The sequence below is a fragment of the Rhinatrema bivittatum genome, chromosome 9 (assembly GCF_901001135.1).
Source record: "Rhinatrema bivittatum chromosome 9, aRhiBiv1.1, whole genome shotgun sequence".
NCBI lineage: Eukaryota > Metazoa > Chordata > Amphibia > Gymnophiona > Rhinatrematidae > Rhinatrema > Rhinatrema bivittatum.
The window spans coordinates 257,521,625-257,537,093 of NC_042623.1; positions in this window are offsets into that span (position 1 = coordinate 257,521,625).

Below are 15,469 nucleotides of genomic sequence, written 5' to 3' on the forward strand. Positions count from 1 at the left end.
ACCTTAGCTGTATTCACTGCGGTAGCAATTTCTAATTCAGTGATTCAACCAACTTGCTCATCTAGGCGCTCTGACTACTCCCTTACACTCTGTACCAAACTTTCCACCTTCTCCACTATAACACTCAACGGGAGTCTAACTTGTTTGAACTATGTTCTGTAAAACTTTCCAGTATATTGCACAGTGGCAATGATCCTACCTCCTGTTCCGAGGTCTCAATATTCACCTCCTTCTTAGAAGCCGAATCAGCCACCGTATCAGCGGCCTGCAGAGTGTCAGCAGAAAGGCCTTTTTTTCCCATCTGCCTCATGTTTGCTTTTAGCATCCTTACCAGTCCATAATGATGGAAGGAATCCTTTGCCCTTGTCCTTTATAGGGGGCATCTTTTTGTTCAGAGGCAAGATGAGAAAGAAAATCATGGGAATTTAGTGGATTTCAGCAGAAACCAGGTTAGCATACGTCTGCCTTCTTCAGAGCATGATCAGAAGTCCTGTGTCATTGGCAAATGTGATCATCTCACTCATTGCTCCTATTAAAAAGCAGTGGTCCCAGAACAGTTTCCTGGGGCACTCCACTATTCATGTTTCTCCATTGGAAAAATTTACCATTTAGCCCTCCTCTCTGTTTTCTATCTTTTTTTTTTTTTTTTTGTAATTCTCTTTTATTGAAGTTAAAGATAATTAAGGCACATGTTACAAAACTTAGAACAACACTTCAACAATTTTTGATTTCAACTCCCAGTAGACCTTCCCCCCTTCCCCTCCTCCCCATCCTCCCAGTAGACCTTTCCCCCTTCCCCTCCTCCCCCATCCATACAGAGAACCTCAATAATAGTGCGAGTAGGAGTCGTACATATTCCAATGCAGTAAATATCACATAACCGAGAAATCAGGAGTAAACAGGGGTGAGAACACGTATGTTATTTGTTGAAACACACCCGAACACTAAAGAGCAAGCTGCGGAGGAGCCCATAAGTATATGAATGGAATATACCATCCAGTTAAAAAGTCATTAAGGACCCTCCATTGGGGATAAAGTCTGAATGGAGGCCCCCAGGAAATTGTAGTAGACTGCCCAAATGTCATAAAATAGCTGTTTCTTATTAAGGGAAAAATGGTTGTACATGGAACCATATTCCAATTGGAAAAGCTCAGTCATTAAAGCAGACCATTGGCCCTTTGTTGGAGGAGTGGATTCTATCCAACGTAACAGTATGCATTTTTTTGCAATTAAGCAAACTTTCGCCATAAGCATCACATTGTCCACATTGAGACTGGTGTCTTCCACCTCACTATTCAGGAATCAAAAGGAGCATGACCACTGGAGGTCGGTTCCCAAGAGTTCTGAAAGATGTTGTCGAATGCTTTCCCAAAAGGGACTGAATTGCTGGGCACTCCCATAAGCAATGGATCTGTGAGGCCTGCGGCAAAGCACATTTGAGACTTGAAGCGTCGGCGATAAGGCCCACCTTTTCCGCTCTGGCCGGTGAGAAACAGTTCTGTGAAAAATTTGTTGCTGAAACTCACGAAGGCTGACTTTATTTGTCATCTTAAATATTGAAGAGTAAGAGTGTTGAAGCATGATCTCATCCAGAGGTTCAGCACAGTCTTTCCTCCATTTGGGAAGCACAGAGGAGAACACATGAAACACCCGAGCTGAATTGTAAAAGGTATACATACAGGTGAGATTACCAGTTTGTGCTTTAAAACTTTTGAACAGAGCTGAGAAATGCAAATTGTCAATATCCCCATCTACCCCCTTCAACAATGTGGCAAATGATGCTCTAATGTACCCGTATAATAGAAAATGCCGGGGTTGCAACCCCAATGTAGCTTGGCACTGAGCAAAGGTGTATAGGGAGCCCATGGTGGGGGTCTAACAATTCCGTTAGCAGCCAGTTAGAAGAAACCTTAAAATTATGCACTGCAGGTAAACAGGACAGGGAATCTCGAGAAGAGCCCCGTAATGGGTAGTGGGGTGAAATGTGAATAGGTGAGTTTAACAATCTACGTAGCCGCGTGTATCTTATAAAATCCGGGGTCGGCAGGCGCAAGGGTGCACATTTGTGCAACCTGCGCGCGCCGAGCCCAGCGCGCGCTGCCTGTTCCCTCCGAGGCCGCTCCGATTTCGGAGAGACCTCGGAGGGAACTTTCCTTCACCCTCCCCCCACCTTCCCCTCCCTTCCCCTACCTAACCCACCCCCCCGGCCCTATCTAACCCCCCCCCTACCTTTGTTGGCAAAGTTACGCCTGCTGAAACAGGCGTAACTTTGCGCGCGCCGGCTGGCAGCCCTGCTCCATGTTCTGGTCCCAGGGGCTGGTCCGGAGGCCTCGACCATGCCCCCGGGCTGGCGCCACGCCGCGGCATGCCCCTGAAACGCTGCGTCATTTTGGGAATGCCCCCAACACGCCCCCTCCCCGCCTCTTTTCCAAAGCCCCAGGACTTACGCGCGTCCCGGGGCTTTACGCGCGCCGGCGGCCTATGCAAAATAGGCCGCCGGCGCGCGCAGGCCTTTTAAAATCCGCCCCACAGATTTCCTACTTATTAAGAAGGTTTTGTAATTTTTTTTCTGTACTGACTATATTACAGCTTATTTGAGGTTAAAATAAATAATATTGTAAGTCACTTTATTTGAAATCTCATGAGAAAAAAGCCTTACAAATCTGTTTCTAGATGTTTCTTGTGCACAATGAAGAAAGTGACATGAGGGCACTTACACTGTCTTTTAAGTTTTAAAAGGATAGAAATGGTTAGCCATTTTTCCAAGTAGTAGTGCAGAACCTCAGGCTCATTTTAAATTGGTATTTGGTAGCTTTCTTTAAAAAAAAAAAAAAAGGCTGCCCACTGAAATAACTTGGCAAAATGACTTTTATATATTATTTTATTCTTATTAAAAACAAAGCAGTATAGCAGGCTTTGAGCTATTCAGTCAGTAAGGGTAAGAGCAAATAGGCAAAAGGGCATCCTTTATTTCAAAAATGGCTCTGTGTAGGGGGTTAAGCTATTCTCAGTGCTCCACTGGAGCAAGCTGGCCAAGAAACATTCTTTATTAAAAATAATAAGAATGCTGTGTGTAGTGGGGTTTGAAGTAATCTTCAGTGAGTTCTTCACTGGAGCAAGTGGGCATTTCATAATATGAACTTTACATTTTTTTTTTTTTTAAAGGTGGTACACATTTTTTTTTCTTTAAATTTCCCTTAGAAGAAATTTAATTGAAGCAAAAGTCAAAAGAGGCATTTTTCACTGTTAAGGCCAAATCATTCCTGGGGAATTCTGAACTGCATTCTTTCAAACCCTAGAAAGAAATAAGCCATTATAACAGAATGGACAAAAGAGCAGTTATACAGATATAGAGATTTTTTTTGTAAAGGTACAGAAAATGTTAATGAAAAATAAAGATTTAACATCTAAAATATACACAGTGACAAAAAAAATACAGAACGATAGAGACTTTCAGGCATCTGTTATTTGCTGTTTTTACAGTACCATGATCTGAATCTTTCCTTTCCTTTGCTTCTTCCATCCATCAGTTCAAGCTATTTGTACTGCCTGGACTTGTGCCTTACAATCTTGCTATAAAGTAGGAAATTTAAAATCTGATTTAAAGATTGGGCAAAATTCTTTTACTGAATCATTTCACATCTTTTAACTTCATTGTTTTTGTGTATGATTCAACAGTGCAAAGTTTATACATAAGGAAAAAATTGTACTATTTCAAAATTGCACTGTTTTTGTTACGAAATGTGGACCCTTGGCCCGAGGTGGTGTTGGCGCTACCTGTGAGGGTGACCCCCGCAGGTTCCCACCGTCAGGAGGCGAGGCCAGATGGGAAGCAGAGGCCAGCAGGTGTTTCGCCACTACCAGCCCTCATTCCCTGCAGGTTGAGTCCTTGGATACCGGGCCTGGCTGGTCTTAGGTGGGCCTCTGCGTGGACGATCCCAAAAGCACAGCCAGATGAGGCAGAGGTTCACGAAGGACCGAAGGTCCGAGGCAGACAGAAGGCGCAGTCAGGCCCAGTCCAGGGTTTGGAGGCAGACGGCAGAAGACATGGTCTGGTCCGGTCTAGGGGTCAGAGACAGGCGGCAGAAGATGAGGTCAAGAAGCAAGCCGGGTCAAGAGCCAAGGTCCGTCTGAGGGAAGAGGAATCTAGAACAGGACCTGGAATGCAGGATCAGAAACACCAAACGAGCACGCTGGTGTTGCGACCGTCGCTGCCCGACGTCTCTACTCTGCCCACCTTACCTCTTTTGTGACTCCCTCTTTGGTTAATGGACGTTTGGCTGCCACGGTGTCATCTTGCCAACCTCCTCCGGCATCCCCAGACTGGCTAGACGCTGCCTTCCGCCATGTTCTCCTGAAGCCTAGGGGTGCGCGTGCTGCTTGGCCCCGACTCAAGTACCAGCTGTGGCGCGAACCTCAGGGGCGTCCCCCTGAGATGACGTCATCCTCACCAAAATGTTAAATTACCTGGTGGTCCAGTGGGGGGGGTCCCGGTCTTTCATTTTGCTAGCTATTCGAGTTAGCAAGGGCTTCCTCTAGGTATCGCTGTGGATGGGATTTGCTCTCTGCATACCTTGCTACTCTGCCTCCTCGGACTTTACCAGGGGTACCCGCTCCTCGGGGGCCTCGCTCTCTCTCTTGCTTTTCAGATCGCAGTCTGGAACCGGTACTCGCTCCTCGAGGGCCCACGTTCCCGGACCTGCTACCGAATACTAGGGATGTGAATAATGTGCCCAATCGTTTTAACGATCGGGTTCGGCTGGGGGGGGGGGGGGGGGGGGAAATCTGATCGTTAGAGATGTGAATTGGGATCGGTTCCGATTCCAATTCACATCACTAATTTTTTTTAGTGACGCCCGCGCCGATAAAAAAAAACCCACCCTGACCCTTTAAAATTACCCCCTTAGCCTCATCCACTCTCCCAACCCCCCCCCCAAAATTTTTTTTTACACATACCTGGTGGTCCAGGGGGGCCGCGGGGAGAGATCTCCCATTCCCAGGCCATCAGCTGCACTAAAAAAAAATGGCGCCGATGGCCCTTTGCCCTTACCATGTGACAGGGTATCCGTGCCATTGGCAAAGGGCCATCGGCGCCATCTTTATGAGTGGCAGCCGATGGCCTGAGAGCGGGAGATCACTCCCCGCGCCCCCCCCGGACCACCAGGTAATTTTAAAAGGTTTTGGGGGGGGGGGGGTCGGGAAGGTGGGGGAGGCTAAGCGGGGTTGGTTTAAAGAGTCGGGTGGGTTTTTTTTTATCGGGCCATCGGCGCCATTTATATTAGTGGCAGCCAAAATGGCGCCGATGGCCCGAGAGCGGGAGATCGCGCCGGGACCCCCCCCCCCCACTGGACCACCAGGTAATTTAACATTTTGGGGGGGGGTTCGGGAGGGTGGGGGAGGGTAAAGGATTGGTTTTAAAGGGTCGGAGTGGGTTTAGGGGTTGTTTTGGTGTGCCGGTTTTCCCGCCCTCCCCTAAATAATTCCCGTGCCCGATTTAATGATTTTTGACGATAAATCGGGGGAAATTGTATTGTATCGCGCACTCTAACGATTTTTGACAATTTAAAAAATATCGACGATTTTTTTAAATAGTCAAAAAATGATTCACATCCCTATTGAATACTACTTCTGCCAGGAAGTCACCACTGCCTACAACACCAGTGAGTTACCATCTCTCTCTCAGAGCTTTCCCTGGAACCAGGTACTCGCTCCTCGAGGGCCTACTTCATTCCAGCCTCTGGGCTGCTTCAAGAGACTATTGTGTGAGTGTTACCATCCAGGTTCTGTTCCTGAACTCTGCATACTCTGCCTACTCACTATATCTTCAGTTTCTCTACAGCTCAGCCATCCTGGGATCGCTGTTCCAGTGCCTGAGGGATTACAGCCCAGCCGGGCTCTTCCAGCTCACTACTTCCTCCTCTGGTGGTTCACTATACAGTTTAATAAAAGATCTAGTGTGTGTCTCTGTCTCCCAACTCTGAGCCTGACCGGTGGCCCCCTCGGGATCTTCCTTCAGGGGCGTGGTCATCTGCCACCGGCCCAAGGATCCACCCACAACTATCACAAATAATAACAGCTGGAGAAGGCAGCGAGGAGACCTGTTGTCAAGCTGCCTGCTGGGAGCCCGATGCAGCCTTAAATAGGCTGGACTTGAAGTTGTCATCCATAGGAGCCGGCAGCATTTTCCCGCCACCGGTCCTTTGTCCTGGGAGGAGGTGCGCGCGTAGGAGAGGCCCGTGCCGGGCAGCAGTCGGCGGCATTCCGGCCACCGAAGATGGAGGTGAGACTCTGGCGGTCCCGGGAAGGAGCGGACTGCGTCGGCAGTGGCTCGGCTCCCCACCACTGCCAGAGAGCCGGGGCCCACTGCTGATGCTGTAGGGTGGCAGGAGGTAAGTGGGGCCAGCTGCGGGGAACCGTGGCCGGTGAATGTAGCAGTTTTCTACTGCATGGTCATCTTAAAGATGGGTAAATGCAAAATTTGTTATTAGGTAAAATACTTGATGTGTTGCAATACTTTTGCCTAATTCTGTACAATAAAATTATCCCTTTTCTTGCCTGCTCCCCTCACCCCACCCCCCTTAAATGTAATTTTCCTTTCTTTCAGTTAATTGTAAACCTGCGTGATGTGTTCTACGAATGTCGGTATATTAAAAGCCCACAAATAAATAAATAAATAAATGCATACATAAATAAATACATTAATCCCATTTCTACAGTCTTCCTTGCCACTTATGCCCAGAAATTTACATTGTATATTGTAATCTCTGAATTCTTAGAAAGGGTAAGTGTAGAAAGGGTATGTGTATCTGTGCATGTATGTGACTACAAATGCCGATATTTTGATCTTGACTGATACAACCACTCTGTGACACTGACCTATCGCTCTTAAATAAGAAATTTCTACTTCTTTTCTTTCTCTCTGCCAAATATTATGTTTTATGCTTCTATTAATTTAATGATGTATTAAAATACAATAAAAGCCCCATTATCAGGCACTCAACTAACCAGAAAGCTCAAGTTACCGGCATCTAGCAGTGGGGCTTTATTTAAATATATAATACTGCCAAGAAGGATTAAACACAATGCTAATCGACATTAGGAGAAAAGTAACTTTTCTCTGCTCAGTTCTCTGCTAACTCATGTAATGTCCCCTTCCCTACCATTCCCTGCAAGGGAAAGGAGGGAACAGGATGGGAAGTGAATGGATTACAGAGCAGAGCAGGCACGGACTGTTCCCTATGTATGCTAAATAATGGGGATTTTGTTGTAAAATGTATCTGATGCTTTTTATTTAGATTAATTTTATTTAATTAATTATATTTATTTAAGGTTTTTTTATACCGGCATTCATGAACTCGTGCACATCATGTCGGTTTACAGAAAACAGGGGTGCGAATAATACAACCAAACATAAATAACGTGATGAAGAGAAGCAGTTACAATTAACAAGGGCTAATGAACTGGGAATGTAAGAAATAGAAAGAGATAGAGGAGGTTAATTATGATTTGTTACTGCATTATATATTTGATGTATCATGTTTTGATGTGCTTTTGTAACATATGTTGAACATAGATTTCCTGCAAAAAGGCCTGACCCAAACCAAAACTAAATTGAACAAAACCAATAAGTATAAATTGTACAATATAAATGTTTTCTTCCAGATTACAATATTTCTGTACTGTATTCAATATATGAAATCCAGCAGGAACAGGTGTATTACTGCAGGAAAGAAAGGACTAGAGTTATATTAATAAATTTAGAAAAAGAAAAATGCATTTTATTAATTAATAATGCTCAGAGGCACAGCACAAATAGAGATATTTCAATGAGTGACCCTGATGTATCATTTTTGCTTTCTCAGAGGTTCTTCAGGAGATTAGAACCAGAAAGTGAGTCACTTGAATTCCACCTCATCTCAAAGCTTACAGCACTGATTAAAGTTTGAAAATACCCAAGAGGGCCCACAGACCAAAGGCTATCTGTTTGATTTTTCTCTTCGTGATTTTATCTATCATTTTCACACTGTCAGGTATAGAAAATATAACTATGGAATTTATTGTCACTAACTCAAAGTAGAATAAAACTTGTGTATTGCAGTAAGTTTAGTCTGGTATGGTTGTGGCCCATAGTATTGCTAAGTTCGGCTATACCTAACTACAGATCAAAATACTTTTCTAATTCTGAGGTTCAGCATTGTATCTTATCATGGATATACCCACAATCCCCAGTTTCCTGAAACAGCTTGGTGTAGATTTAGAAGTAAGAGGTAACTAATTTGGCGACAGTTTCTGAAATTCCATAGCAATTATGTGACACATTTGCATACATTTGAATTCCTTTGCATATTAAATATTGCACATTTATTTTGAATAATAAACTAAAGAATCTTTCCAGTCTTGCTATGTGTCTATATGATTTGTTTTGCTCTTTAGAGAATTTTATGGGTGGGGAATTTTAGATATCAATATGTGGGAGGTAAAGAAGAGGAGGGGAGGATTGGGGAACAGGATGTTTGGGGATGGGAAAGCAGGAAGAGAGGGAGAAGGAGGTGGAAAATCAGGAAAAACTGGGGATGGTACAGTAGGAAGGAAGATTGGGAAAAGTAAAAACAAAAGGAGGGAAGGAAGTGGTTCTGGGATCTTGTGGGGAGGGAAATATATATAGAGAGAGGAGAAGGTGTCCCTCCCCTAGCTCCAACTCCTCTCTTCCTCACATCCATTCTCCTGCCCATGTCCTTGCTCCCTCTCTTTTCCCCCTTCTGACCCTGTCCTCTTTTACTCCTTTCCTCTTTCCACTGCCCCAGTTCTTTTTTCTCCTTTCCTGTCCACCATTCTAGGTAACCATATAAACACAAATACACCTTCTCTTTCACATAATCCCTCATCCTTGTATCACACAACACAGGGATACCAAAACTCCCATGCTGGTATATCATATGCATGGGAGATGGGTATGTTAACAGCATGACCCCTTGGTGATACATCAGGGGCATGACAGATAGGCATAGAGGTAGCAGCAAGACACCTAATGTGATATATCTGGGGCCTGGCAGGTAGGCAAAGCAATAGCAGTAAGACCACTAACTAGGTATATCAGGGAAATGACAGGCAGATTGGTAGCAGTGCGACACTTAAAGTGATACATCTAGGGTATGGCAGATAGGCATAGTAGCAGTAAGAGACTTAAGGTGGTACATCTTGGGTATGGCAAGTAGGCATAGTAGCAGTAAGACACTTAAGGTGGAACATCTGGGGCATGACAGGAATGCAGAGCAACAGCAAGGCCTTCAAGGTACTTTCTGCCATCTTGCCACTTGCATGGAAATTCTGAAAACCCAAGCAAAGGCAGATTGAATTTCAAAAAGACCAGCTTTTCCATCAGGTCTGGTGTCAGCCTTAAGTGATGAGGGTTTACGATGTGTCCTGCCATTGAGAAGACATGTTCACTAAGCACACTGCTGATGGGTAGGAAAGATAGTACTGAGCCACCTTGGCTTGGTCTGACCAGACTGCTGACTTGTGTGCCCTTGTCAGTATTTCTATGTCCATTTCCTCGATGAGCATTGCAAGATAGCATGACACAGAAATTTGTGCTATGGTCTCTCTTGGTGGGGTGGGCCAAAGGTCTCTCTTTCCAGCTGCTTTAACTTTGATCTAAGTCAGGAGAGAACATTTTTGTGGGCAATGTGGTTTTGGTAGATTGAGGTGGAGGAGGAAATGGTAGCTGTCAGGGTGCTGCTAGTGCTTGCACTACTCTCTGAGGTGGCCACACTTTCCTGTGCTGCATGCCCACTGTTCCTCTGCCTTGCCTCTGGTACTCCTGCTCACACTCTAAGGGCCAGATTTTCAAAGGGTTATGTGTGCCGGGCCTATAGCCCCGGGATGCGTGTAAGTCCTGGGGCTTTACTAAAGGGGTGGCCCAGGGGCGGGGTGGGGGGTGGTTCAGGGCAGTCCGGGGGCAGGGTAGGGGTGGGGTTGGAGGATCACGTGCCAGCAAGCTGGCGCAAAAGGTAAGATAAACCTTTTGGGGGGGTTAGAGTATGGCTAGGGGGGGGGGGAAGGTTAGGTTAGGGGGAAGGGAATGGAGGAAGACAGTGCGGCTGGGCGCATGCAAGGTGAACATGTATGCCGTGCATGCTCCTTTTAAAATCTACCCCTAAGGGTTTACATTTGTTGGAAACAAATGGATAAAACATGAAGAATGAGTCCATATTTGTTTCATTCATGGTCCCCTGAAACAAATGGAGGGGTCCCACGAATGAAGCATAATCTGTGCTTCATTTGTTTATGTTTCCCATTCAAGTCTATGGCCCATTGAAGGCTGTGGGTCTGCTCCAAGTAAAGAAGCAAGTTCAGTTAACTTAGCAACCAACTCTTTCCTGTGTGACTGCACAGCCATGTCAGATCCTTGACAGTATTGAGTCAGGATATGTTGTCAAGCAAACCACACAGAAGACAAATCACTAAATTAGCCTTAGCTGCTTTCTGGATCAAGTGACCCTGACCCACTCTTACTCTGAGCATATGCTAGAAGCTCTGTATTTCCTCTCCAGCTCGGTTGAGAAGGATTTGTTCACAGAAGCTCTTTCAGAGTTTAAAAACAGCATAAAAATTTTTGGATTTGGTACTGATTTTTGGCTGCTTCTTATCTTCCTGCCCAGCAATCAATGTGCCCAGCAAACATGTGTTCTCAATGGCAAGGGACATTGTGAAAAGTTTGTCTTCTTAAAAAAATCGATATGTCTTTACTGGGGTTCCTAGAATTTCCATGCGAGATACAGGTGACTGAAACGTCTTTGAGGGTCCTTGCTGCCCTTCTCAGGACACTACACCATGGAGGTCCATTGCCACTCTGCCTAGGTGCCATGCCTTAATCCTTCAATTTGGAGTCTAGCTGCTGCTCAGCCTTGCTTCACGGCTACTGATGCTACACCTTGGTGTTCTGTTGCCACTCTGCCTAGTTTCAATTGCCCCCAACATTACACCTTGAGGGTCTTGCTTCCACTCTGACTAGCTGCCTTGTGCCTGATGCTTCACCATGTGGGTTTTGATGCCCCTGTGTTGCTTGCTACTTGGATCCTAGCCTTGTTCTCTAACTCTACTTTCTTTAATATACTGGGGCCCGCAAAATAAAATGTAAACAAAGAAAAAATATGTTTCTCCTTCTACTCCACCTCTTTTCTACTTCTACAACTTATTCTTGTGCTGTATCCGATAGGATCATGGTCTAGTTATCCAACACTGTTTCTTTCTTGTTTATACAGGGGTGTTTGGTCTTCAAAATAAAATGTAAAAATGGATATATAAGTTTCTCCTACTACCCCACAATTTTCTGGTTCTACTCTTTTCAGTCTAAGGCCTAGATTCATCAAACTATCGCATGCGATAGGAAGAAGGGGGTGTTTTATGACAATAGTGCACTTTGCAATAAATAAGCTATCTTAGCACTTTGCATAGGTATTATTGCAGGGTGTGATAACTTTTCCCACTTTGCCGCAAGTGTCACAATTGTTGAAATTCCTACCTATAACCACTTGGGGGGGGGGGGGGGGGGGGAGAGAGAGAGAGAGGCAAGCCTAGCTATAAGGCCCTTCAGTAGTTAGATTTTTAAACCTCTATATGAGGCCCACCTATAGTTACTCGAGGTGAGGTTTAGGTATTAGTGTAAGGGTTAGGGGCCACTTTGACATTCAGAGTGAGACATATGAACAGAACAGTGCACTCTTGTAGAGATTTGAGGTCCTTCAGAGTGAAGAAACTCACCAAAAGATGAGATTTGTACAATGTTCTCTCAACCTAGCTTGATGTTACCCAGCCATCATATACTTTTGTTGATACATAATTTTATGTATGTATTGCTATGAACAGCAACAATCTAAGGGAGTGAGTGGTAAAGAAAGTTGTAAATAAATAAAATAAATAAATACTTTGACCCTGTATTGCCACCTTGGGATTTTTCCTAACACTTTTGGTGCTTTTATCACCCCATCATAGTGCTGTGAGACATTCAAGCTACACTTGGTGCTGTTTTGCCCCTCTTGTCCTGCCTTGGGAGGGTTATGACACTGTTGGCAATGTCTTTTTATCCTCTTTTGCAGGCTTGGTTTATTCTGGCCACTTTGCTGTTGTTTTAATTATCTGGCAGTGCCTTGGTGAACATTTGCCATGTCTGGTAGCATTTTGACCTATTACGGGCCCTTGGGCTCTTCACGCAACTTTTGGTGCTGTGCTGACATAGTCTTGATGTGTTGGAGTGCCTTCCCCCTTCTAATGATGTTTATCCACAAGTGATTAAAAAAACCCCAATTTAGGTGCCCAGAATAGTCTGCATTGCTTCCCCCATTGACTTTATTAGTAAAGAAATGAATAAATGAAAAAAAACATTTCCATCTGAAATGAGCTAATAAAAATGATTGTGTCCTAGAAAACAAATAAAAAGAACCACAACAAAACTTTTGTCTCTACACATCCCTACTTACTCAGCATTTCTTCTCGTTGTGTCATAAATCCACCTGCATTCCTTTCAAGTTTCTGGCACTTTACTATACCATTTTATTTTAAGCAGCCATAAAGCATATGTTAGTTGTTTCTCACAATCATCATTTGATTTTTTCATTTCCTCCTTAAAACAGTCCCTTCTACTCTCTTTCTATCCTCTTGCTTTCTAGTCACAGGCTTAAACTGACAGTTTATGATTTGATATATTTTCTCCATGTTCTTTGACCCTTATTCGTTGATGATCGCACCTTTCTAGGTCGGTTTCATGTCTAAGTGATAGTGCCTGTTAGGATCACTGTTTGTCCATCCGAGATTGTGTATCAGGGAGGCTCTGGCCAAAAAAGATTTGGCTGAAATTTGTTTCTGGGGACTGACAATAAGAGGCAGCTAAAATGATACTAGAGGCCCAGTAAAAGACCGCCTGCAAGGAATTTGATGGATCTGGTTTCCTCCTAAACTTATTATAAAACTTTCTTATTTTCTGGTACACTCTATCTACTGTGTTCTAAACTTTATTGCAGATTAAATCAGTTATGGAAATAAACACTTTTTCTCACCTGGATTTTGAGCTGATATTACAGTACTTAACACTATTTCCCAAGACGTTGCTCAAGCTCCTAAGTGGGCTCTGAAAAGGAATCAACATGAGATTCACTCGCCTGCAAGTTCATAGAAGCAAAGCAAAGATAAATCGAGAAACAAATTGTTGCCTAAGACAGTAAATGCCAGTGGGCAGGGGTTCATTTTTCTTTGCCCAGAAAAACATTTTCCAAATTCACAAGGAGAACCATCTGGAGCAGACGAGTCCTCCCTTTAACTGTATGTTATTGTATTTATTATATTCCAAATGAATCTGTTGTGCTTACCTCTCTGGCAGGAGCCGCCCCCGTTTCCATGTGGCCTCTGGCTGCCGCTGCCCAGCCACCTCCCTGCTTCTGTGGCGGGAGCCACCGATGCTGTGGGCCCTCGCAGCCCAGCTTCCATCTTGCCGGCATGGCTGGAGCCATGCTGGGCCTTCCCATTGTGGCAGGAGGCCACCGACGTTCCTGGCCCCCCTCCGGGGAGGGGGTCCTCATTCCCAAGGCAGGTGGCCACTTACTTCAGCCTCCACTTCGTGGCAGGATGCCACCAATCTCGTCAGGCCTGCCCTGAGGCCCAGTTTCAGCTCCTGCTACAGCGGCAGCATGGCCGCTGTCCAGGGTCCTGCCCTTTCCTTCCTAGGGGGTGGGCCCGCGGCTTCTACGGGGATTTAAAGGGCCCATGGCTGTTCCGCCCTGGGGCCCTACCTGCAACTCCTCCCCAGGGAGTTGCCTTCTTCTGCCTATAAATAGGCTGCTTGGTCATTCAGTCCTCACTTCGGCAAGGGGGCTAAGTCCTCCCAAGGACTCCTCGCCTCCAGCTCCTACCTAGGCATTCTTGCTCTTTATCCATGGATCTTCTTGTATCTTCCTGGTCTCTGTTCTGATGTTCCATGATGTTCCAATGATGTTCCTGATTTTCCGTGATGTTCTGTGATGTTCCAATGATGTTCCTGATGTTCTGTGATATTCCTGAAGTTCCGTCATGTTCCAAGTTCCGTGTGAGCCCCAGCTTTATGTATCTGGTTTTAATGCTCCAGGTCCTGCAGGACCCGTGCCTCCAGAGACGAGCCATGCTCTGGCCGGACATGATACACTTATTGGACATGGGCTATGATCTATTTAACAATGCAATTCAGGAGGCACTAGAGCGCGTGTTTACCGAGTTTAGGCCGCAGTAGAGGTGCTGGGGGGCTCCGGGATAACACTATCCCAGGGGGGTGGCGGGGGTACCCGAGTTGGTGGGCCAGGAGGGGCCGGGGTCCTAGGAAAAGGAAAAGTGCGTAGAGGTGGGCGTGGGCTGCCCGGGAGAATGGCCCCATGGCTTGGTCACAGCTGGGGGGCCGGTAAGATCGTGTGGCAGACTGGCTTAAATGGCGGACACCGGTACGAAGCCCGGTATGGTAATCTTGATTGACGCACAAATACTCGGGTACCAAAAAGTTTGATTTTATGTTAATAATTAATAAAAGCTGTGGCCTGTTTTTCAACCAAACCTGGTGTATGTGTGCTTAATATATTGGTGTACGGTTGAAAGGAAAGGGGGGGAAGAGGACACGAGGGTGCAAGCTGCCAATGTTAAGAGCACAGTAAATTCTTTCTTTCTCCCTAATTCTTCCCCCTCCCCCCCCCCCCCCCCCCTAATCTCTTTCAAAGTATAATAGACCATGAAAACATTCTACCTATAGCCTATCGATGCTGTAAAGTCAGCAGTTTTATCACGAATCCCTTTTTTTTAATCCTGGAGCAATTTTTTCTTACAGTTTATAAAAAATGCTTGTCTGGCAGTTTTGGAGATATTGACATCAAGGAGAAAAAGCAAAGATTGTATGTTAAGAAGATGCTGCCTGGCACTCCATTGACTAAAATGCTCCTTCTGATTTCTCTTCAGTGATTTACTGGTATTGTTTATTGCATATAATTACCTATAATAGCTGAAACAATAAAATATTAAAATATCACTCATACTTTCACACTTTTAAATTTCTATAGGAGTAGACTTGTTTTATCAAAGACAATAATTAAATAGATTGACTTTGTGGCAAATAAATTGTTCTGAGACTGGTTTGCCTGCACTGAAGCATGTCTGAAATGCCGTACACGTTATGGAAAGACTTGAATGCAACAACACTCTGGCAAAAAATGCGAGCCTGGCAATAAAATTATTATTTTGTTTAAATTACAGAGCATTCTTTTGTAGCTTGACTTATAAACCAGGAAAAATGCAGTGTCTTTCTTCTGTTTCTCTTGAAATCTTATTTCTGTTTATTTAAGACATGTTCACATTGGAATGTTCATACTCTGCCTACCTTGGTTACTCTCCTCCCTCTTTCTTTTTAACTTTTTCCCCTTTTTCCAAATCATGCAGCTAATCTCACTGCATGCTCGTAGCC